At 45.8% G+C, this 24,365-nt stretch overlaps 2 non-coding genes across 2 annotated transcripts; both read left to right on the top strand.

Annotated features, from left to right (window-relative positions):
• Positions 1 to 5,784: 5,784 nt before the first annotated feature.
• Positions 5,785 to 5,856, top strand: trnae-cuc (transfer RNA glutamic acid (anticodon CUC)). Its single transcript has one exon. It is a non-coding gene; the product is annotated as a tRNA-Glu (tRNA).
• A 5,487-nt stretch (positions 5,857 to 11,343) lies between these two features.
• trnav-cac (transfer RNA valine (anticodon CAC)) lies at positions 11,344 to 11,416 on the top strand. Its single transcript has one exon. It is a non-coding gene; the product is annotated as a tRNA-Val (tRNA).
• Positions 11,417 to 24,365: the final 12,949 nt, after the last annotated feature.

The raw sequence follows: 24,365 nt of genomic DNA, 5'->3' as shown, positions 1-24,365 counted from the left end.
TGATGGTGGTTATCTTTGCTGCTTTATTGGAACAGACCAACAATATCTACATTTATTCTAGAACCCTGCTCCTCACTCCTATATGCGCTCTGACACTTGTATTTGTCCAAGTAACGACGGACTGTTCTGTTTGGTTCACGGTCAGTTTTACCTTCGATCGTTTCATCGCAATATGTTGCCGAAAGCTGCGGGAGCGATACTGCACCGAGAGAACAGCAACAGTGGTTATGGTGACCGTGGTTATAGTGAGCTGCGGGAAATGTGTCCCGTTATACTTTGCCATTGAACCTTACGTCATCATTGACAACACGCCGTGGCGGTGCACCGGCACATATGAATACGTTACTTCACCCGTGTGGAAAGGATACGCAATACTGATCAGTATTTTAACACCATTGCTGCCAATCAACTTAGTCCTGGTGTTTAATGGGTTAACCGTAAGACATATCGTTGTGGCAAATAGAGTTCGCAGAAAGCTTCGGGACAGCAGCGCCAATCAGAAAGATGCCGAGGTGGAGAAACAGAGAAAATCGATGATTTTGCTGTTTTCTATATCAGCTAATTTCATATTATTTTGGATGCCCCATGTAGCCCGTTCTCTGAAATGGCAAGTGCAAAACTATCTTTACCAGGACAGATATTTGAGTTCCCCGGTATACATCCTCCAACAACTTGGTTTCATGTTACAATTTCTCAGCATGTGCACCAATACTTGTATCTACACACTGACACAGAGGAAATTCAGAGAAGATCTGATCAATGGAATGAAGTATGTGTTTACTTTAAATGGCCATCTGTGTAGATAACCCCCGTGTCTAATGGCAATTCAGCTTTTTTTTCATTAAATTCGTTTTACAATGTACAGGTTCAGCAAATATGTCATAAATTCAAACAATTTATTCAAACAATGACACGCCTGGTCATACGGAATTTGCAGAGTTTTTGCTTCACACAGTTCAGGTAGTTAGCTATATAAACATTCAATGCTGCTGCCGTGATTGTCACTTTGGTTGAAGTATGTTCCAAACTATCACAGACACTCGACTGTTACAAGGGCAGGGATGGCTTCAGGACTTTCCAGGTTTCAGATGTTACAAAATGGACAGGGTCGGGTATCAGAATTTAAAGGGATTACGATGGAGAACTAGGGATAGTATCGCAACTGCAGAAAGGGAGAACAACGTGGTGAGTTCGTTTGTTAATAGACCGGGAGACGAACACTGATTATGCTCTGGCGCTTGAAATGGGCGCGATCTCACAATTTGGAGTATTCTGTACAGCCACCCACCAGATTAACAAAATGAAACGCAACGGGAACAGTGATGAACCGACTGGGAAGCAGAACCTGGATATGAGCCATGTTATTCGCAAGGGCACCTGCAACTTCCCTAATGGTCTTTGGCACCTACCCAAGTTAAAATGTTTAGGAATGGCATAAATTCTCGGTTGTGTTCAGGAAGTCTTCATGTCACTATATGAATAAAAGCTGACTAGCTAACATTCCATACCAGATCTAAGATTAGGAAAGGAAACGGGTCTTGTGACAGATCTATCCGAGGGTCCGCATTTCAGATCAACAGGGCGAACTCCCCACCATTTACCTTGCCCAGGGATAACACCAGTGAGTATGGAATGTGTTTAATTAGGGGTCAGCGATTTATGGTGCTGCCTGGCAGGAACTCAGGATGGTACATTGGGAAATGATGCACTCGGGGTGTTGCGCAACAGATATGTGGGGATTGTTTAGGGAGCACTTACACGGGGTTCAGTATAGGCTTGGCTCACTGACACAGGGAAAGGATGACAGTGTAAAGTAACCCTGGGAGACAAAAAAGTTGGAACAACACGTCAAGGGGAAGAAAGAACGATACGAACAGAACAGGAAGAAAGGATCAGGTAAGGCTATAGCGAGTCACAATGGAGATAGGAAGGAAATAAACAATGGACTTAAAAGAGTGATAGGGGGATTTGAGATATCCTTGACTAGTTGGACTGTGAAGAACAGGAGGAGACTAGGGAGAGTGTGGGCAGAGCAGAGGCAAAAGAGGAAAACGTGTCTGGAGTCCAAGGAGGCGGTGGGGCTCCTCACTGAATACATTGATCAATGTGAACACAGCGAAAAAAGGCAGTTATGCTCGAACATGCCGACGCTGAGAAAGAGGATGCGTTGGAAACTTGGAAAACATTATGATAGATGATTCCCCGGTGCCGAAATGGATATAGTCCAGGTAATTTTGGAAGGCGATCTCCAATATTGTTGTGCTTTTGGACAGGATATTAGTGTCTTCGCTGACCACGGAAGTAGACCTAGGTGACTGGAGGGTGGAAAAAGTTATTCATTTGTTGACGAAAAATAACAGTGATACTTCTTGGAATTATAGACCAGGGAGCCTCACATCAGTAGTGGGTAATCTACTGGAGGGGATTATTGAAGAGGGAATTTATGCGTATTTGGAGAAACGTAGTCTGGCTACGGAGAGAAAGCATGGTATGTTGTCGTTAATGAGCCAGATTGAATTATTTGAAAAAGTGAAAATAAAACTAACAGTTGGATCAGAACAGTTGTTGTGGGTCCTTTAATTTTGGTCAGGTTTCTGATAAGTTCCCGATAGTGGACTCATTCTGAAAGTCAGAAGGCATGGGATCGAGGAAACCTGGCTGCGTTGATTCAGAATTGGCTTCCTAACAGAAGGCAGATGATGATATAGTAGACAGAGTAAATTCTGGCTGGGAGACAAAGGACATCCGTGTTCCGCATGAAGAATTGAAATTCTGGCACACTTTGCAACACTACTGCGAGTCTGATGGAGCCCGACAACTTGAAACCAGCATTTCAAAGTGATCAGCAGCAGCTTCCGGTGCTTATTAAAAGATCCAGCCTTCCAAATTCCCAGTTCCAGTACACACTAATTTATCCTAATGCTAATTTACCTCTGAAACGTGGTTTTATTGCATCGAGTGTAGATACGCTCATATTTGGATCTATATAACCCTGAATCCACATGGCCGGTGTGGAATCCGTGTCTCCCTCTGAAATTAATAATAAATGAAACATACAAAACTACACAAACTAAAAACGCAGCGAAAGCTAAGCAAATATCTGAACTCACTCTTGTCTTCCTTCAAAACCATCGCAGACAGTCGGAGACTACAGAATAAACAATTTCCAAAGCGTCCATCTCCTCAGGCTGTAACCATCCATTAACTCAGTCTCCATGCTTCAGTGTGTGCAAAGACAGAGGGATCGAACAGTATTACCGACTTTCTAGATTGGTCCGTGCTGTGAGACAGTAAGGTTCTAACCTAGATATACAGACAGACAGCCACAGGGAACTACTGCACAGAATCAGGGTCTTCAGTAAGTTCGGGCCTAGAGGAAATATTTAAACTGTCTACTCCCATCGACCACACCTGGACCGTAGCCATCCATATCCCTCTCATCCGTGTACTTCTCCAATCATTTCCTTAAACGTTGACATCGGAATCTCAATTACCACTTGCGTTGGCAGCACTGTCGACACTTTGTCGACCCTCTGAGTGAAGACTTTTCCCCTCATGATCCCCTTAAACATTTCACATTTCACCCTTCACCCATGATCTCCAGCTGTCTTCTCGCCCGACATCAGTGGAGAAAGCCTGCTTGCATTTACACTGTCTATACGCCTCATAATTTTGTATACCTCTATCAAATCTCCCCTCAGTCTTCTACCCGCTCGGGAATAAAGTGCTGACATATGTAAGCTTTCGTTTTTAATTCAAAACATTCAGTTCCGGCAATAGTCGTGTAATTTTTCTCTTCATTTTTTCAATTTTATTTGCATCTTTCCTGCAGGTAGTTGAGCTCAACAGCTCACAATATTCCAATTCGGGCCCCAACAAAGCCGTAAACCGTAACAACGTAACATCCCAACTCCTGTACTCCATTCTTTGGTCCGGGAAGGCCAATGTGCGAAAAGCTTTACCCTGTCTAACTGCACTGCAACTTTCATTGAATTATGGACCTGTATTCCCAGATTCGTTTGTTCTATCGTACTCCTCAGTGCCCTATTTCTCATTGTGTCGGACCAGCCAGGGTCCAGGACTGTGTGTGTTAAATCCGATCTGACAATTTTCAACCCGTTTTTCCAGCTGGTCCAGATCCCGCTTTATGCTCCGGTACTCTTCCCCCGCTGTCCACTACACCTGTAATGCTGTTAACATCGGCAAATTTGCTGATCCATTTAACGACATTATTATCCAGATAGGGATATGGATGACAAGGAACAAGGGGCACAGCAACGATCCCTGGGATACTCCACTCATTACAGGTCCTCAGTTAGAAAGACAATCATCCATTACCACACTCTAGCTTCCCCAACGTATCCAATGGCGAATCCAATTTACTTCCTCATTATGAAAGCCAAGCGACTGATCCTTCCCGAGCATCCTCCACACGGAGCCTTGCAAATTCCTTGCAGAAGTTCCTGTAGACGGCATCCACAGCTTTGCCTTCAACACCATTCCAGATTACTACCTGTAAAGCTCTGTGAGATTGGTTAGACATGATCTACTACGCACTGGTCCATATTGTCTATCGCTAATATTCCTGTTCCTGATCGGAGGCTGGTGAAAGAATTTCGATGGGGAGAGAGATCGGAGTCAGGTGTTTGGTGTCGGGAGAATGCAGGAGGAGGATAGAATGGAGAGAGATGAAGTGCCGAGTGATGCATTTTGTAGGCTCCAGTAAGAGCGGGATGTCTGCATTATTGATGAGGCTTTAGGAATGTTGAGATTTGTTTATAAATCCAAAGATTCACGATGGCACGCTGGGAAAGGGGTCGGTTGGGAAGACTTCAAGCCAGACTAAATCGACGGGCGATGAAGCATCCCCTGCCCGGCATCTTCTTAGCCAAATTACTTGAAAACAAGTTGCATTACGTCAGCGCAACATTGCAGTTTCGGAGGGAGGTGAGGAGCTGCTGTCCTCTCTGTTTCATGTAGTGTGGAACGGCGGTGTTGTTTCATGACTAACTCTTCATGCTGTCCGTACATAGCGGTCTTGCCGCACCCTTGTTCCCCCAATCACAACATCCAATGATTGAGTTCTGTCGGTGCTGCTTACCGAGAGATTATCCTCATTGATCCGGACGGCACTTCACATACCGCCAGAGCAGATGTTAAGCAAGCAAACCATGTACTGAGTGCCGCGACCAGCAAAGAAGGAACTGCCTACCCTGAGGACTTTCAAATCATTGCCGGGGTTTCTATCAGGCTTGTTTAAAGAAATCTAAGCTAATTTGTCACCAGCACATCATCCTCAGTACCAGGGGCTCCCGCACACTCGACCACTGTTAGAGCACGATCAAAAAGCCCAGCATTCCATCCCCAGACCATATTTCGTGCATTCTGAACGTCTGGGTTTCTTTCTTCTACCTCCACCCAGGCGGAGGGTAAGGAACAAGACACCAGATGTATCTGCAACAATGCCACGGGAAGCGGAGTGCAGAGTACTGAATTGCTTCGAGGCGATGGACAGAAACAAAAACGAACCAGGGCTCATAAGAGAATCTGAATGTTACCATCTTTATAAAGACACTGGAGAACGAGTGTTTCCCACTGACTCATTCAGAGTCCAGAGTGTTCCTTAAATTGAAGCATTGGGTGAGCACGCGGTCTGCAAAGTGCTGAGCAGTAGATTCGTGACAATATTTATCACATTTATTCATTATTATTCATCTTTAGGTTTTGTTTCATATTTTGCTGGTTTTGTAGTAGTCTACTGTTGTAGTCAGAACTTTATCAGCCTCCCTGGTGGTCTAGTGGTTAGGATTCTGTGCTCTCACCGCCGCGGCCCGGGTTCGATTCCCGGTCAGGGAATTAAGATATTGCCTGTTTATTTTAAATTATTTTGTGTATTCATTGCTTCCACAAGAACCCGATTCCTGTCTATGCTTACCTGCATCCGCCTGATTCAGCTCCATAAAACCACAAAATATAGGAGCAGAACATGGCATTGAGAAAAATATCGCAGGTGCAGTCTCAATAAAGCTGGAAATAACTGTGCGAGGTCTTACAGACAATAACTTGCAATCGATACAATGTAGATTTGATCTTCTTCACTCCTCACTGCAACTCAATCCACTCAGAGATGCTGTCTCTCTGTAGAAGAGGGTGACCATACATTTCCCATATTGGACTCTGGTCCTACTCACTCAGTTTGCCGACATCACCTTGACTCATCTGCCCGGGGTCATCACTGCTCAAATCTCAGTGAGTATTGTCAGGTCCAGTCGGGTTTATTGCCGTGTGCACAGGGACGGTGAGGGACAGGTACAATGAAACACGTGCAGCGTCATTGCAGGCTCGAAGAAACAGACAGTATGCAGAACATAAATTGTACAATTCTACGTCATTAACAAAAGATGGATATCAATCTTGTGCCAGTTTCAGGCTTGGAAATGATTCCTCAGGCAAACTGATGACATAGATTGCGAACTATTATATCCACGGGAGAGCATCCAGGCCCAAGAAAGGCTGTTTATTCCTTTTCTTTAAACAGACAGACAACAGAATGAAGGGAAGTGTCTAGTCCTTTTCAGCCAGCCTTGGCATTCAATAAGATCAGGCTGGCCCAGACTTTTTCCTCAATCCTCCCTCCCCCCCATACAGCAGTTGCCGGTCAAAAGTCGGCCGGTCACCTCCACCAAATCTTCGACCGTCTCCCCAGGTGAGAGGAGATAAACTTCTGTCGCCGGCCTTTATTTCGACGCCCTGACAGCGCCCCCAGCTTCGATCAGAAGCCTATTGATATTAATGTTATATAATGGGACATTGTACTGAGCTTTGCTCGGTATTGACGGGATTTTGTGGAGGCAGAAGCAGTCAGAGTCTGTGGGAAGGAACAACTCTTGGTGAAACCCTTTCCGCAACTGGATAACACGTTGGATTGACATCTGCATACACGAATGGGAGTTAGGTAGGTTGCACGTCATTTGACGAGATTTGTTGATGTCGGACAATTATACCGCTCAGTGACAATTGGCGAGGGTGATTCTGACGGAAGGTCAGCGAACCGATTTGTCTATGGCAATAGGCGGGGTCGCTCGCTGGACAAAAGAGCAATGGGGACTCTGTACAATGAGGGATATGAAGCCGGCGAAAGCTTTTCACGTTCAGAGACCGTGCTGACCACTTCAGTGAAAGAATGAAGTCCACCTCTTTACACTGACGCTGAAATATCCGTTCTCTGCATTTGATTCTTTTAGTTTTACAAGTCGGTAAAGCTGCAAACTACAAAGCGTTTAAGCAGCCCAGAGGGGGATTGATCAGAGTCGTAATAGAAATTAAATTTGCACAATGAGTGTAAAAATCTATAAATCTGCCTGCTGGTACGTAGTCAGGGTGTTAAACTTTAATTGGCATTGAGGTTTTTATTCACTTGCGCTGATGTTTGAGCGCTGCAAACAGGATTCGAACCTGCGCGGTGAATCCCCTTTGGATTTCAAGTCCAACGCCTTAACCACACGGCCATCGCAGCTCCATCAATGTTCATTGATGAACACTGTAGCACTACAACTGAAGTGATGGTTGTACTTGATTTATTTTCGGTAACGCAAAAGGTGATTCATCATTCTAATACAAATAGTATAATTCGACAGCTTTGGAATTTGTTTCAACACAGTTACGTCAGAACGTGAGTGTGGAAGGATAACACTGCTGTTAGCATCGTAAATGAAGCAGATTTCCATTGTTGGGGATAAAGGTCAGGATCAGAATCAGGTTTATAACGAAGAACATATGTCAACATTACATTGTTGTTATATATTCTACCCCTCCTGAACCGAATGTTAAAATTGCATTTGCTTTCCGTTACCGCTGACTAAGCCTGGAAGTAAACATTCAGGGAATATTGCACAAGTTCACTTTGCACCTCTGATTTCAGAAAACCTTCTCCATTTAGAGAATTTTTTATCCTTTCTTCCAAGGTGCATCACCGTACCGCACGATGATTTATTTGACAAATCTCCGCCCTTTCTCCTCAACTGTCTTTGATATTCAATGTGCTTCGAATCTTTTGAGTTATTTAACACATTGAAGTCAGGCTGCCTTTCTTTTATTCTCCTAACTTCCTTCTTTCAGAGTGGAGTGACAGTCATATTCTCGAATATCAAGTCGTCACTTTTATTGTCATTTCGACCATAACTGCTGGTACAGTATATTGCAAAAATGAGACTACTTTTTGAGGACCATGGTGTTAAATAACACAGTACAAAAAACTAGAGTGAACTCCATAAAAAGCAACACAGAATAAAACTACACTAGACTACAGACCTACCCAGGACTGCATGAAGTACACAAAACAGTACAGGCATTACAATAAATAATAAACAAGACAGTAAGGTCTCTGTCCAGGCTCTGTGTATTGGGGACTCTGATAGCTTGGGGGGAAGAAACTGTTACATCGTCTGGTCGTGAGAGCCCGAATGCTCCGGTATCTTTTTCCCAGACGGCAGGAGGGAGAAATGTTTGTAGGAGCGGTGCTTGTGGTCCTTCATAATGCTGTTTCCTTTGCGGATGCAGCGTGTCGTGTAAATGTCCGTAATGGCGGGAAGAGAGACCCCGATAATCTTCTCAGCTGACCTCACTATCCGCTGCAGGGTCATGCGATCATGAATGGTGCAGGTTCCGAACCAGGCAGTGATGCAGCTGCTCAGGATACTCTCAATACAACCCCTGTAGAATGCGATTAGATGGGGGTGTGGGAGATGGACTTTCCTCAGCCTTCGCAGAAAGTAGAGACGTTGCTGGGCTTTCTTTGCTATGGAGCTGTTGTGTATATATAATGATACGTGAAGGAGGGCCTAGAATCTCGTCAGTTACCACTTCCAGAACCCTTGTGTGTAGTCCAACTGGTCCCGATGACATCTAACTTCAGTCCTTTCAGCTCCATAGGCACCTTCTCCAGGTGATAACATCCACTCTCACTGATGCCCTCTGACACATGTTCCTCGGTGCCATTATGCTGGTGTCTTCCACAGAGCAGCCTGGCGCAAAATATTCATTCAGTTTGTCCCTTTACTTTTTCCCCCATTACTGCTTCTTCCGCGTCATTTTCCAGCTTTCTGTTACCCACACTCGCATCCCTTTTATTCTTCATGGTGTTTTCTCTATTATTAGCCATTTAATTTTTTCCTCTCATCAAATTTTATTTGCGTTCTTCTGTATTTTGAAAGCATCCCAAACCTCTGGCTTCCCACTAATGCTTGCTATATTATAAACCCTCATTTTTGCCTTTATTCTGTCATTACTTTCCAGTATTAGCCATTGTTGCCTCATCCTCCCCATCGAATATTTATTCTTATTTGTGATGCATCTATTCTGTGCATTTCCAATTGCCCCTAGAACACCAGCCCTGCTGGATCTGCCGTTAGCCCTGCTGGTTCCCCTTTCTCATCGACTTGACCAGCCCCAGACGGGACGCGAAACCTAGCGGGACGACCCCGACCCTGGGAATGCACCCGGCGATGGCCTGTCCTTGCCGGTCTCCATCGGGTCTCAGGTTCTCCAATGGGGTCACACATCCCGGTTCACCTGCCACCCCGGGAGTGATCGGACCCTGGCTCTCCTGAGGAAACACTTTTGGTGGCCGTCCATAGAGGGGGCACCCGTTCTTTTTCCATCTGTGCCCGAGGAAAGGACTCTCATCGACCACCCGCGGGTCTTCTTGGTCCTCTACCTGTACCTGGTCGTCCCCTGTCACACATCGCCCTAGACCGTCACCGGTCTACCACTTCCCGCGGAAACACAGCTGTCTTCATTGTGGTAGACCGATTCTCCAAGGAGGTGCACTTTGTGGCCCTCCCTAAACTGCCTTCCTCTCAAGAACCGCAGATCTTCTCGTCTTCCGCCTCCACGGAATCCCCGCGGACATCGTATCAGATCGAGGTCCCCGGTTCGTCTCGCAGGTATGGAGAGCCTTTTGTCAGGCCTTAGGTACATCGGCCAGCCTGTCATCCGGCTTCCACACTCAGTCGAGCAGGCAGACGGAACGGGTCAACTAAGAACTGGAGGCGACGTTACGTTGTGTAACGGCAAACAACCCGTCGACCTGGAGCGACCACCTCCCGTGGGTTGAGTACGCCCACAACACTCTGGTGAGCTCTGCCATTGGGAGGTCTCCGTTCGAGTGCTCCCTTGGGTACCAACCCCCGCTGTTCCCCGCGCAAGAAGGGGAGACTGCGGTACCGTCGGTTCTGGACCATATTGATCTGTGCCGTAAGATTTCAGAGGAAACACGCACAACTCTACTCAGATCAACAAATCGAAATACGAAGTGAGCCGACCGAGACCGGACTCCGGCACCGGAGGTACCAACCTGGGCAGATGGTGTGGCTTTCTTCCAAGGACATCCCGCTCAAAAACGAACATAGGTAACCCGCCCCTCGCTTCCTGGGACCATTCAAGTTTGAAAGAATTATCAATCCCACAGCGGTCCGCCTAATGCTGCCAAGGTCCATAAGCATTCACCCAACTTGTCATGTTTCTCAGTTCAAGCCAGTTTCCGTCAGCGCCTTGTGTCCCCCTGCTGAGACTCCCACACCTGCCCGTCTCATCGACAATCATCAGGCATACACCGTTCGAAGACTACTGGACGTGTGCCGTCGGGGCCGGGGTCTCCAATACCTGGTGGACTGGGAGGGGTACGGTCCTGAAGCGTGTTGCTGGGTCCCTTGCTCTTTCATCCTAGATCCTTCCCTCATCCAGGACTTTCATCGGAACCATCCAGACAGGCCTGGAGGATCGCCGGAAGGCTCCTGTTGGTGGGGGTGGGGTGGGGGTGTTGTATTGTCATGGTCCCTTCGGGCACCTGGCGATCTTCCTCCGGAATTGGGCCTCAATCACCTCGTTTAGTTCTCAATCATTTCCATTTTCCACTAAATACAAACACCTGTTTTCCATCAGCAAATGCATTATAAAAACCGTATGATCACAGCTAGAAGGTGCCAGTTCGTTGGTCGACTCGTGTTTGAGTAACCTCACCCCAAGGATCTTAGGACGATCAGTTCTAAGTCTAGCATCGTTCCTGAATTCTCTCCTAAAACCAAGACACCAGGTAAACACTAACTTGGCACCCATTCCACGCCCGTGTTCAGCACTTGGGTTCGTTCCACTGCCACGTCCTTGTAACATTCTACCTATACCCATATTCCAGGGAATAAAGTCCGAACTATTTAGTACTTGGTACTGAAAACGGAAAGGGATGGTGGGCAATATTTTTTGCTTAATGCTGTATTTCAGAGCAGGGCGGGGAGCGGGTGCCTCGGGTCATTGCTCAAGAGCGCAAAGCATTGAGCGCTTTGCATGGTTTCTGTGGTGTAGTGGTTATCACATTCGCTTCACACGCGAAAGGTCCCCAGTTCAATTCTGGGCAGAAACATTGTTTGGGCTTCAGTGCTTCAAATGAACTTGAGACTCAACTTTTCAGTTTGTGTTCAAGTTTACTGTCATGGGCATGGAGGTGTAAATATAATGAACTGTCGCTTTTCTAGCAGTAGCGCATTGTATTTCAAACCTGGCAAAGGTAAATTAAAGAAAGAAAAATTAATAGAAATTATATATAATTTACGGGAGAACATAAACGGATTTAGACCTAAGGAGGTTCGTAGATAACGTACACTGCAACGTACACGGGAGAATTAGCCTTCGAACCTATTGCCATGTATTGTCGCATGAGGATGCATTGTGGTTTCAACGGAGCTCGCATCTCAAATGTTCCCATTCAGACAAACATCAGGAAGAATAAACGTGTGCTGCAAAATTCCAAACCTACTTTAAAATGTTAAAGCGCTTTCTTTTTCCTCCTCCTGTATTCCATTCCTTCCTAGTCCCACCATACATACTCTCTGTTCAAATTCCCCGGCACGTTCTACAAGGTTCCACCTTTCCCCTCTCTCTCTCTCTCGCATTCAATCTCTCTGCTTTTCTTTGTTTTCTCTGTCGCGAGCAGCACCACATTCTGATGAAACATTCATTTTAAAATGAAAGTATAAAAAGGACATTTAAATATCCTTTATTAGATTGCCTTAACTTTATTAGATACATCCTTCACATACACATGGAGCAAAAATCCTTACGTTATGTCTCAGTCTAAATGTACAATGCGCAAATTTATAGTAATTTATAATAAATATATGTACAACTCTATAGTCAATATAACATTGACATACAGTTGTGCCAGCATGAATTCAGCAGTCACATGTCCTCGTGGAAGAAGCTGTCCTGGAGCCCGTTGGTCCTAGCTTTTATGCTGCGCTACTTTTTCCCGGATGGTAAAATCTGGAAGAGTTTGTGATTGTGGTGACTCGGGTCTCGAATGGTCTTTCGGACGCTTTATACACACTTGTCTCTATAAATGTCCTGAACAGTGAGAATTACACATCTTTTGATGTGTTTGGGCTGTCCGCAGTGCTCCCTGCAGTGTCCTGCGATTGAGGGAAGTACAGTTCCCAAAAGAGCCAGTGATGCAGCCAGTCAGGATGCTCTCAGATGTGGCTCTGTTACAAGTTCTTAGGATATGGGTACCCACGCCAAATCTCTTCAACCGTCTGAGGTGAAAGAAGCGCAGTGCCTTTATGTACAGACTACCCGACATCCTCGGTGATGTTTATGCCAAGCAACTTAAAGCTATTCACCCCCTCAATCCAGGTACCTTGATGTCAATAGGGGAGAGCCTGTCATTTGCTTAGGACAGCTGAACATATATTTATTGGCATGTTTCATTTTAATTAAGTTGTGGTACGTTCGTAAATTAATTCAACCGGAACACTTAAAACTCGACTGATTTCCAGAAAAAAACAACAAACAAAAAAACATGTCTTTGCACCTAATACAGCGTGATTGAAGCCTGCTGTGTTTCTGTTCCATTGACGGGAAGCGATCGCGATGGAAAATAAAGTGGAAATAATAAAGTCTTTGGAAACAGCGGAAACGCCATCGGCCATTGGAAAAACTTTAGGCTGGAGTCGGTCCACGATCGTAACAATTTTAAAGGATAACAGATAAAGTGAGAATGATGTAGCATGTGAAAGGCCCTGCCCCAATGAAAGCTACCATTATTACTAAGCAACGCAATGATTTTATTATTGGTATACATACCTTTCTTAAGTATTTTATATGCATAGAAAGGTAAAATATATACTATATACTAAGACAAACGTTTGACTAACTGACGCTAAATAATACCGGATGTAATTGTTCCGACTTGCGTACAAATCCGACTTAAAGACGGGCTTGGAACGGAAAACGTACGTAACCCGGGGAGTATCTGTTATAATGATGATGATGATGATGATAATGATGATGATAACAATAATAATAATAATCATCATCATAATACTTTAGTGATCCCGAATGGGAAATCCTTTCGTTAGAGTAGTAAATTTTAAAGGCACACTGTGGAAGAATTTAAGACTCTTTGGATATGTTGGGGTTGTGAATGCTCCTGAGATTCAGCTAAAATCAGCAAGAAAGAAGTGGTAGCGCCGGGTAGAAAGCAATCAAAATGTTGTAATCTAGTTCTAAGTTGAAAGTCAAGCAATGTTCTTCTTAAGTGCTTTTAGTTACACACGCTGTATCTATATAATGAAACGTGTCTACAAGCTAAGCAGAGCCCCTAAACACCGCACTCAGGTGCAGTGGCTCTCTGTAATATCGTATAATGAAGTTCTTTAGTCTGAAACAATTCTCTGAGTCGGCCTGATTTGTTCTGTCTGCCGCGCCAGAGATTTTTCCGCAACAGATTAGCAACGGGGATGGGATCCTCTATCGAGTCTCCTCGGTGAAAGGAGGAGGCTAGAAGAGCAGGATCCAGAAAAGGAACCCTAAGCGGAAAAGGAGAAGCAAGACAGAAAGGATCGTGCCAAGTTGGGAAGGAAATTCTGTCTCCTAGCTGAAAGTGGGAGGCTGGTGCCCTGCGTTCTAGCCGAAAGAGGGACGGCAAGGGGTGTTCGTATGGGTACCAAGGTAGCTACGGATCAATTCCATAACTGAACTCAAAGACCCGTGGAAAGGCAGAGGAAACACACCGGTGAGCGCTCTCGGTAAGATTCCATGTGAAATAATACGAGCGCTCGGTATCGTTACTCAATGTTGCAGAACGGCTGGGAAAGCAAGGAAAGACCTTGAAAGCAAGAAAGAAGGTGGAAAAACGAATGAAGACTGTTAAAAAGAACCGCCGGTAGGTAAGAAAAACTCTGGTGCCACCATGGTCGCCAGTGAACACCATAGTAAGAGGAACTTGGGATAACGCGTAGGCTACAACCTTTATCAGTGTTCTCTATGGGTGGTCTCAAGGACACTGGCTCTATGGGGGCAGATTTAAGATCCCCCAATTCAGACTTGGTGGAATGTAGTGACTAACGGGAATGGGGACACTAATTGGGATCTTGAGTACATGATGGGATGTTTTGAAAAATGGATGAAGGTGGCCAAGAACCCACCCAAACTGAAAGAGAAGGAGAAGCAGGGGCAGGAGCTGTAGGGGGACGGGAGTTAAACGTTAAGACAGGGGTTGGAAGGGATGGGGCGATAAGTACGTGCTCGAGAGCGCGTCGTGGCAGGGAACCTCAGCCAGTGCCGGACTCGCAGATACAGCAGGCGCCAAAAATCATGATTGGAGACGTACCCATACTCAAACCCTGGATTCCCTCTGAGGCCCGGGATATTGTGGTTGAAGCCCCTAACCCGTTAAAAAGGCCGGCTGCATTCCTCAGATGGGTAGAACAAATGTGCGAGATTTACATCCATGGAACCATAGAACCATAGAACAGTGCCGCACAGAATTAGGCCTTTTGGCCCTTCTTGGCTGTGCCGAAACATTTTTCTGCCTGCTCCCACTGCCCTGCAGCTAGACCATATCCTTCCATACACCTCTCATCCATGTAACTGTACGTTTTTCCTAAATGTTAAAAGTGAGCCTGCATTTACCATTTAATCTGGAAGCTCAATCCACACTCCCACCACTCCCTGTGTGAAGAAGCCCTCCAATGTTCCCTTTAACCTTTTCCCCTTTAACCCTTAACCCATTTTCTCTGTTTTTTTCTCTCTCTCCCCTGGCCTTAGTGGAGAAAGCCTGCTTGCATGCACTCCATCTATACCCATTATAATTTTATACACCTTTATCAATTCGCCCTCATTCTTCCACGCTCCAGGAAGAAGTCCTAACTTATTCATCTTTTCTCTGTAACTCAGTTTCTCAAGTCCCGACAACAGCCTTGTATTCCTTCTCTGCACTCTTTCAATCTAATTAATAGCCTTCCTGTAATTAGGTTACCAAACCTGCACACAATTCTCCAAATTCGGCCCCACCAGTGTCTTATACAATCTCAACATTATATTACAACTCTAATTCTCAGTACTTTGAGTTATAAAGGTCAATGTGCCAGAGGATGTCTGCAGAACCCTATCTACCTGTGATGCCAGTTGTACGGAATTATGTAACTGTATTCCCAGATTACCCTGCTCTACTGCACCCCATCAGTGTCCTACCATTTAGCTTGCATGTTCACCTTGGTTTGTCCTTCCTCACACTTGCCATACCTCACACAAGTGCAATACAACACACTTGCCTGCATTAAACTCCATCTGCCATTTGTCAGCCCATATTTCCAGCTGGTCCAATTCCCTCTGCAAGCTTTGAAAACCTTCGTCACTGTTCACTACATCTTCAATCTTTGTATCATTAGCAAATTTGCTGATCTAATTTACCACATTGTCATCCAGATCATTGATATAATTGACAAATAACAATGGACCCAGCACTGATCCCTGCGGCACCCTTTGTCAGGAGACTTACGAATTCTGTTGAGATGAGCTTATGGTAGCTGTTGGGTGGCCCTAAAAGAAACCTGACAGTTCCCACTTGGAGAGAATGAGGATTGGCGGACCGATGATGTGCAGGTACCCCCGGGAAATGAATCACAAGTGCATTGAACGCATTGAAGCCTTGTGGTACTTGCTGCAGGTAGTGCAGTATTGCTCCCGATCGCACTCTACTGCCTGGTATACTGGAGAAGATTTCCCGGAGTACAGGAAAAGGGCATTTACTTCTGAGGGTCAGAAAAGCGAAATATACCCGCAACCTTATCTTCGCTTCGGAAAAGAAGGGTTGGGTATTCCGGTAAACCTAACTGAAGGACAGCGGCCCCTGTCTCTTCAGGAGACAGATTCAGTTCCTCATTTAACCATTGCTATACGCTCGCCGTACCACGCTAAACAGACAGGTCCAATGATAAAACGATTGCAATCAGCAACATTTCCGGTATTTCCTACTTGTCGGGAGCCCACCTTCCTTTTCAGCAAAGTTCCAAAGACAGCAGCCGCCCGAAACACCAAGTCCGGCCGCTCCTCTGGCATTAAAAGCAATAGACGCAAAACTATAGGCTCGACACGGGACGCATGTGGGCAGGGTACTCAATGCAAGGGATCACTCTGTCACACTGAAGAAGAATGCAGTCTTACCATGTATCAGGCAATACCGACTGGCCCCTGAGGCAGAAAAGCACATAGTCCCTGTGATTGATTCACTGCTCCAACAAGGGGTTCTTAACCTACCGTGAGCCACTGTAACATTCCCATACTGCCCATACCTAAAGTCAGTCGAACCAATGAGTGGCTCTTTGTGCAAGGCTTAAGAGCCGTCAATAATATCGTGATTCCAATAGTTCCAGTGGTACCTGATATCAATATGATTCTCCCGTCCTTTCCCGCCGGTGCAGAAGCTTATACGGTGGTGAACCTGTGTTCCGCCTTTTTCTCCATGCCCCTCCATCCAAACGGCCAATATCTGTATATCTTTACTTATAAAGGACAGCAATATACTTGGACAATTACCACCCGGGGTAAAACGAAAGTGCAGCCCTGTATGCAGCAAATGTTACGTACAATTCGGACGAGTGTCTAGGAGGGGAATCTACTTTGCTACAATATGCTTATGATCTCTTAGTAGCGTCTTCTAGTCTATCATTCTGCTTAAAAGACCCGATAGCTTTGCACCTGTTTCTAGTCGCTGGCAGACATCGCATGTTACGATCGGAGCAACAATACTGCCAGTCAGTGGCGCAATACCTTCTTTTCCGCTTGAAGGCCAGAGTTCGAGAGATAGGGCCGGACTGAATAACGGCAATCTTGCGAATACCGCCGCCTAAGATGAAGAAGGAAGACCTTTCCTTCCTGGGAATGGTCGGCTACTGCCGTCAGTGTATCCACGATTGCCGTCTACATGATGTCGCCCTCCGCGCCGCAGCTGCCAAGAATGCAACCGGGCGAGTCATCTCATCGGCCAAAAGACGACGTAGTGTCAGTAGGTTACACCATAGTCGATATATACCAGACACAGGAAGCCTATGCACTGACCCCAGGAACCATAGTTGATCTATACCAGACAGAGGAAGCCTATGTACTGCCCCCGGGAACCATAGTTGATCTATTCCAGACAGAGGGAGCCTATGCACTGCCCCCAGGAACTTCTGCGCAGGCAGCCGAACATGTTGCACTCACCATAGCTTGTATATTGGCCAGGAATTGGGACTCCCGATACGCCTTTGTGATGGTGCATGATTTTGGGCAAATATGGAAAAATAGGGGTTTCATAATCTCAGTGGGGAAGTGCATAAAACATTCACGACTAGTATTGAATCTTCTCGAAGCTATTCAACTGTCTTAGCAGCTAGAAATGATCAAATCTGGAGTCACACACCAATGCTGCAGATGAATTTTCCCAGGGAAATGACCGACCAGACCAAGCCGCAACGAAGTTTGTTTTAACTCAACATCCTATTTCACAAGGCCTTCGCGAATCGTACCCCACGCCTCTCTCTGCCCGAGAGCCCTCTGAGCTTCTGGTAACACAGCAGAATTTTGGGCCACAGGAAATGGAGGCATGGCAAAAGGCGCACTGACACTATAAAGATGGTTGTGGGTTCCACCCCGACGGGAGGGTGGTGTGTCCTCGAAGCTTGTTTTTGCCCCCGTGCCGCCTGGCGCATGCCCAGGCCAATATGGGTAAAGGAGGGATGCAGCATGTAATCGATCATCAGTGGTACGCACCCGGATAACACCTACAATACAGGAAATTACCCGTGCGTGAATCATTTGCCAGGGCAATGATCAGGGCATATCGCCGGAGAAATTCTAACATCTCCCGATGCGTAAAATGCCGTTTGAAATTTTGCAAATTGATTTCCTTCATGTGGCACCGCCGTCGGGGTATAAATACATGTGATAGATGACATGTTCACTCAATGGGTGGAGGCCTATCCCACACGAAAGGATGATGTTCGAACGGTGGTAAAAATATTATGGAGAGAATTAATACCCCGGTACGGAATACACATGCGAATAAACAGTGATAGGGGAACACACTTCACGGGTCAAATGGTGAATGATTTGGTGCGGGCCTTGGGGTTCCAATGGAAATTCCATATCCCATATCAGCCTCCATCCTCAGGGATAGTCGAAAGGACGAATGGGGAACTGAAAGTAGCCCTGTTTAAAGTGCACCAGGACAATCAGCTATCCGGGCCAGAGGCACTCTCTATAGTGTTATGCGGAACAGGAAAAATAGGGCCACTGGAATTCTTATGGGGCGCCCCATGAACTACTGTCATTCGACCCCCGGTTACCACTGAGAGACTGGCCCTGATCTGGAACAATTAACAAACCCCAGCGCATGCCCAAGCATTGGGCAAAACGGCCACGAAGCTGCATGAGACAGTGAGACAGGCGCAGAACGCTGTGGGAAGCGAGAACATGCATCATTTCCAACCCGGTAATAGGGTGTATGTAAAGGAGCTGAAAAAGCGTTCTCTTTCTTCTAGGTGTAAGAGCCCTTACACAGTGCTGATAATAACCGGAACCGCGGGGAAAGTTGAAGGAAACGGAGAATGGATTCACGCTACTAGGTGAACTGCACCAGGAGTTGGAAGACAAGAAAGCATGAAGCTGAACAAGCCATTTGCTGTTATGGGGACTGATACTGCGGGGAGTCAGTGTGGCCTTGTCCAGAAATACCTTTTTGTCACTTATTCCAGTCATTAAGGTGAAGAGTTGGACTCTTGTTGGGTGAGTGTAAAGATTCCTCAGCATGTCGCCCAGGGAATGTCCGTGGAAGGGGTCCCCATGAGCGGAAGTGAAATGCTTTCTGTGTAACTTACGAAGCTATTTAACACATCCTATTCCAGCTTTAGAACGAGATTGGCAGAAGGACTGTGATGTCTGTGAAGTGGATTGTGGATGTCCCTGCTTCAAAGGATGGCACCTCTTTATCCCAACGGAGGGAAAAAAGGATGCGCTCCTTCGAGTTAGTAAATACACAGAAAACTGTAAATGGAAATTATTATAACACGACAAGGGGAATAGGGGCATTTTGGTGCAGTAGTTCTTGTACTGAATGGAAGGTGGGTCCTCCACCGCCTAGTCTAATGGGACTTACTGGGTATATGTGGACAGAGTTTTTCCATGGCTTCCAAGGCCGCCAGGCGAAAGTGAGAATGTATCCCCAGGAAATTGGACGGGCTGCTGTTATCTGGTCTATATAGTGCCCTCCATGCATCCTATGAATGATATGTCGCAACACCTTTATTTAAGGCTATGTAAGAGAGGGTAACGAAAAGTGAAAGGTTTTGGACGACAGCATTTCCCTCATATGGTATTGCCCGAAATTCGCGATAAATTATTATTATGGCAACCACTCTACAGGTATTGAACGATGGCACTGCCGATGCCCTAACTGACGTGCAGACGTCAGTGAAAGACATAACAACAGAGGTAGTTGCACTTAGAATGGTAGCCTCGCAAAATAGAATGGCCCTGGACATGTTATGAGCCGTAAAAGGGGGGACATGCGCCGTGGTAGGGCAGGAATTTTGTTCTTACATTCCCGATGCTTCAGGAAACATAACTGACCTTAGTGAACACATAAGGGGAAAGATTAAGGAGATTACGAAGATAGAGAAACAGATTAAGAATTTTGGTTCAGGAACGAAATGGTGAGAAATAATAGAGGAATGGTTTTCTGACTGGGGGAGCTGGATTACCCATGGGATAATTGTAGTGGTAATAATATGTGTTTTAGGATGCTGTGTATGTGGAGTATTACTATTGTACTGTGACCAGTCAATAAAAAGAGCCTTATTCGGAACTGAAAATGACCCTATGTTACCCCCAGATGGTGAGAGAAATTCGCAGTAAGCGAAACTGGTGGGCAGAGGAGGTACATCCTGGCAAGGAAATACACTTTCCGGAGGGAACTGAACCCCCTCTGACGAAGAGGAGGAAATGCACCATCAGGAGTGTTGATCAGAAAGGATCATCAACGAGTGAATTGTGGAAGAATTTAAGACCCTTTGGATACGTAGGGGTTAACCTAATCGCCTGTGAATTCTCTTAAAATTTTTCTAAAATCCTTGCAGGTCTTGGAATTCAGCTAAAGTCCTTACACGAGAGATGTCGTGGCCTCGCATTTACGTAAAGCTCTTGTTTGTTGCAATCTCGAGATCAGAGTCACGTTGTTTGTTGAATTCTAGTCCTAAGTTCAGAGTCAAGCAATGCTCTTGTTAAGAGCTTTAAGTCACGTAATCTGTGTCTATACAATGAAGGGGGTCTGCAAGACAAACAGAGACCCAAGCACCGCCTTTAGGTGCAGAGGTTCCCCGTGATATCACGTATAAATAAAGTCCTTTAGTCTGAAATAATTCTGAGTCGGCCTGATTTGTTCTGTCTGCTGCTCCTGAGATTGATCTGTCAGAAACTACATGTCGTATATGCACTTTATGTCAACTTGTATTTCGACAGCATATTCTACCTGTTAATATTATTATTGTATTGCTTTGATATTATTTTATGTGCTGTATGTGATATATGTTCTGTGCTTTGCACCTTGGTCCCTGTTTCATTTCGCTGCATACATGTGTACAGAGCAATAAAAATATATCTAAACTTCAGCTTTAAATTGAACTTGAGTGTTGGACAATTTCGATAATTCACCCTGAAGCGATCTTTAGACCATAAGACCATCCGCATAATTGGGACCTTCAGCCCATCGTGTCTGTATTTCCATTTCATCATGGCTGAACCCGGATCCCACACAACTCAATAAATCTTCCTTCTCACCACATCCTTCGATGCTTTGGGCTCTCAGGAAACGATCAGCTTCTGTGTTAAATACAACAACGGACTTGGCCTCCACCTCAGTCTGTGGCCGAACCCTCCACAGACACGCTACTCTCTATCTAAAACAAATCCCCTTTGCCTCTTGTCCAAAAGTTGGTCCATCAATTTTGAGGATATTTTGAGAATTTTGAGGCCCTCGTCTGGGTGCCCCCACTGTAGGAGACATCCTCTCCATATTCACCCTATCTAGTCCTTTCAAAATTCGTTAGGTTTCAGTGAGATCCCCGTGTATGCTTCTAAATTCCAGTGAATACAGACCCGAAACTGCCGAACGCTCTCCATAAGCCAACCCAGTCCTTCCCGGAATCATTCTTGTGAATGTCCTCTTGACTCTTTCCAATAACAACAGAAAAGACAATTCGAGAGGAAGATGTGGCAGTCTGAAGGTCAAGTGTTGGACACTCATGATTTATATAGCCTGAAAGAGTTGGTTGTAGTTGAAGATTTTAAGGAGTGTGTTCCCGATGATGTAAGGGCAGTCCGAGATGAAAAGAATGCTGCTACCTTGAGGGAGTCTGCTGGGTTAGCAGGCGAGGTTGTTTTAACCCGCAAGGTTGGGTTTTCTCCCGATGTGAGTTGCCCAGAGAGTAACTGGGAGGATCAGGGGAACTTGGAATTTGAAGCTGGGACTGGTATTGATAGCCTAGAAGAGGCAGGTGTCCCGTTTGCCTGTGTTCAGGTTATGGTGGTACCTGTGGGTTCACCGGGTACTGAAACTTGTGTTGAAACTCAGGAAAGGTCTGAGGTGTCTGATTTGGTCAAAAGGGAATGCAGTCCTTTTGGGTCAGATGGACTTGGTTCAGTGAGAAATCGGTTAACCCTGGCACCAGAAGAAATTGAGGATTCTTAGTCACTTTTGTCAGAAGGTGTTCTAAAAGTTAGTGATCAGATGAAAGCTGGCGATGTGAATTTTATGGACAATATTGAGAAAGGGGCTGTTGTTCAAGATTACAATGTAGAGAAAAAGGATTGTTTTGGTTTTGGGTTTGAGAGGCCACCTGTCTGGGTTACTGTGGGGACCAATCGAAGTAAAGGTCGAAAAAGCGGATTTGATGGACGGTTTGGGAACTTTCTGAATGTAAACATGGTCTTTCTAAGCTTAATGACAGTGCTGAGTGTGGTAAACATTAAATTGGCACCTGGTCAGGGTGAAGTCAATTTAACGGTTCAGCTGACGAGTAAGCTTGTGGCTGCTGAGGACCCGCCTACAGATTCTGAAGTTTATCCCGCCTGCGCAGTCACCCGAAGCACGGTGAAAAGGGCGGCTGGAAAAGGCGCTGGGGTGTCTGCAGCAGACGTGGATTTCGCTGAGACGTTTTTACCGACCCTGTATCGGAAGGGGTTAGAGGATGAGATGAAAGAGGATAGTGGAGCTGAGTAAGGAGAGGTGGTGGATTTACCATTGGCGAGGAAGGAAGGAGCAGAGACGTGATGAGGAGCTTGTGGCGTTGAAGGAGAAAGCTCTCTCTGAAGCGGGATTTAAGAAGGAACCAGTGGGCTACTATATGAAGGAGGGGGTATTAATGAGAAAGTGGAGGCCGACCACCGTGCCGGCAGATGAGGAATGGGCGGTGGTACACCAGGTGGTGGTTCCAAAGGTTCCTCGGGACGACATATTGACCCTGGCCCACAAGATACCCCTAGGTGGACACTTTGGAGGAAGGGAAACGGTACATAGGGTTAAGCGGAACACGATTGATGAGTCTGTGGGTTTAGCCCATTTGAGATTGTTTTCGGTCACAGGCCTAAGGGACCTCTGGCCTTACTTAAAGTTAAGTAGTCTAACCCGACAGTGCATGTCAATATGATTGACTATGTTTTGAAATTCCGAGAGAGGCTCAGCAGAATATGTGACCTTGCCAAGGAGAGTCTCCCAAATTAAAATGAAGCAGTGGTATGATAGACGAGCACGTGAACAGGTATTTCAAGTGGGCGATAAGATCTTGGTTCTGTTCTCATTAGTGACCAACCCCCTGCAGGCGAACTTCCAAGGTCCGTACAAGGTAATTAAGAAAATACACTCGCTGAACTATGTTATCGAAAGCCAGGACAGGAGGAACCCGAGCCAGTTGGTACACGTTGATGTGCTGAAAGGTTACCGTGATTCAAAAGCTGTGCCAGTCGGTGCGGTCACGAAAACAAACGAGGCTGTAAGGATTAATAATGAGGGGCCCGAGCATCTGAATAGATAAACATAGTGCCCACCAGACTAGAGAACTCTGTTATTTTGGCCAACTTTGCTGATAAGGTCACGCATTTGAAGCCTGGAGAGGGGGAACAGCTGACAAAACTAATTAACCGGCATGCAGATTTATGCCCAGACGTTCCGAGGAGATGTGAGGGAACAACATATGATGTTATTGTTACTTCAGCCCAGCCTATTAAGCAGCCCCCTATCGGATGAATTTAGAAAAGAGCAAGCTGGTGGAAAAAGAAATTGAACATATGCTGGCAGCTGGGATTATCCAGGGGCGTGGGCATCTACATGCGTGGTTGTCCTGAAACCTGATGGTAGTGTAAGGTTCTGTATAGATTACAGGAAGGTGAATGCTATCACAAAGACTGATGCTTACCCTATCCCCTGGGTGTATGATTGCATTGATAAAGTGGGTAAGGCGAGATACATCACCAAGAATGACATGCTAGAAGGATACTGGTGTGTTCCTTTAGCTGACAGGCTCGAGAAATTTCAGCGTTTGTCACTCCATCAGGGTTATATGAGTATAATGTCTTGCCTTCTGGAATGTAAAACGCTCCAGGGACATTTCAGAGAATGATTGACTCAGTGATTAAAGGATTAAAGATCACAGGGGCTCACATTGACGATTTCGTGGTGTGGAGTGATACGTGGGACAAGCACATTCAGGCTGTGGGAGGAACTGTTTAAACGAATATCTGCAGACAATCTCACAGTGAACCTCGCCAAAAGTGAGTTCGGCAATGCCAGGTTCACATACCTGGGGTATGCGGTAGGACAGGGGCAGCTGGCTCCTGTGCAGGCGAAAGTACAGGTCATTTCTGAAGTTCCCGTACCGACTGATAAGAGGGCACTAAGAAGGTTTCTGGGAATGGGGGTGTACTACCGATGTTTTGTATGAACGTTTCGGATATTGCCCTCCCTCTTACAAAGCCCTTACAAAAGGATGAAACGTTTGTGT

This window comes from Hypanus sabinus, unplaced genomic scaffold, assembly GCF_030144855.1.
Source record: "Hypanus sabinus isolate sHypSab1 unplaced genomic scaffold, sHypSab1.hap1 scaffold_436, whole genome shotgun sequence".
NCBI lineage: Eukaryota > Metazoa > Chordata > Chondrichthyes > Myliobatiformes > Dasyatidae > Hypanus > Hypanus sabinus.
The sequence above is the reverse complement of the archived record's forward strand: the minus strand, read 5'-3'. Positions and strand labels throughout refer to the sequence as shown.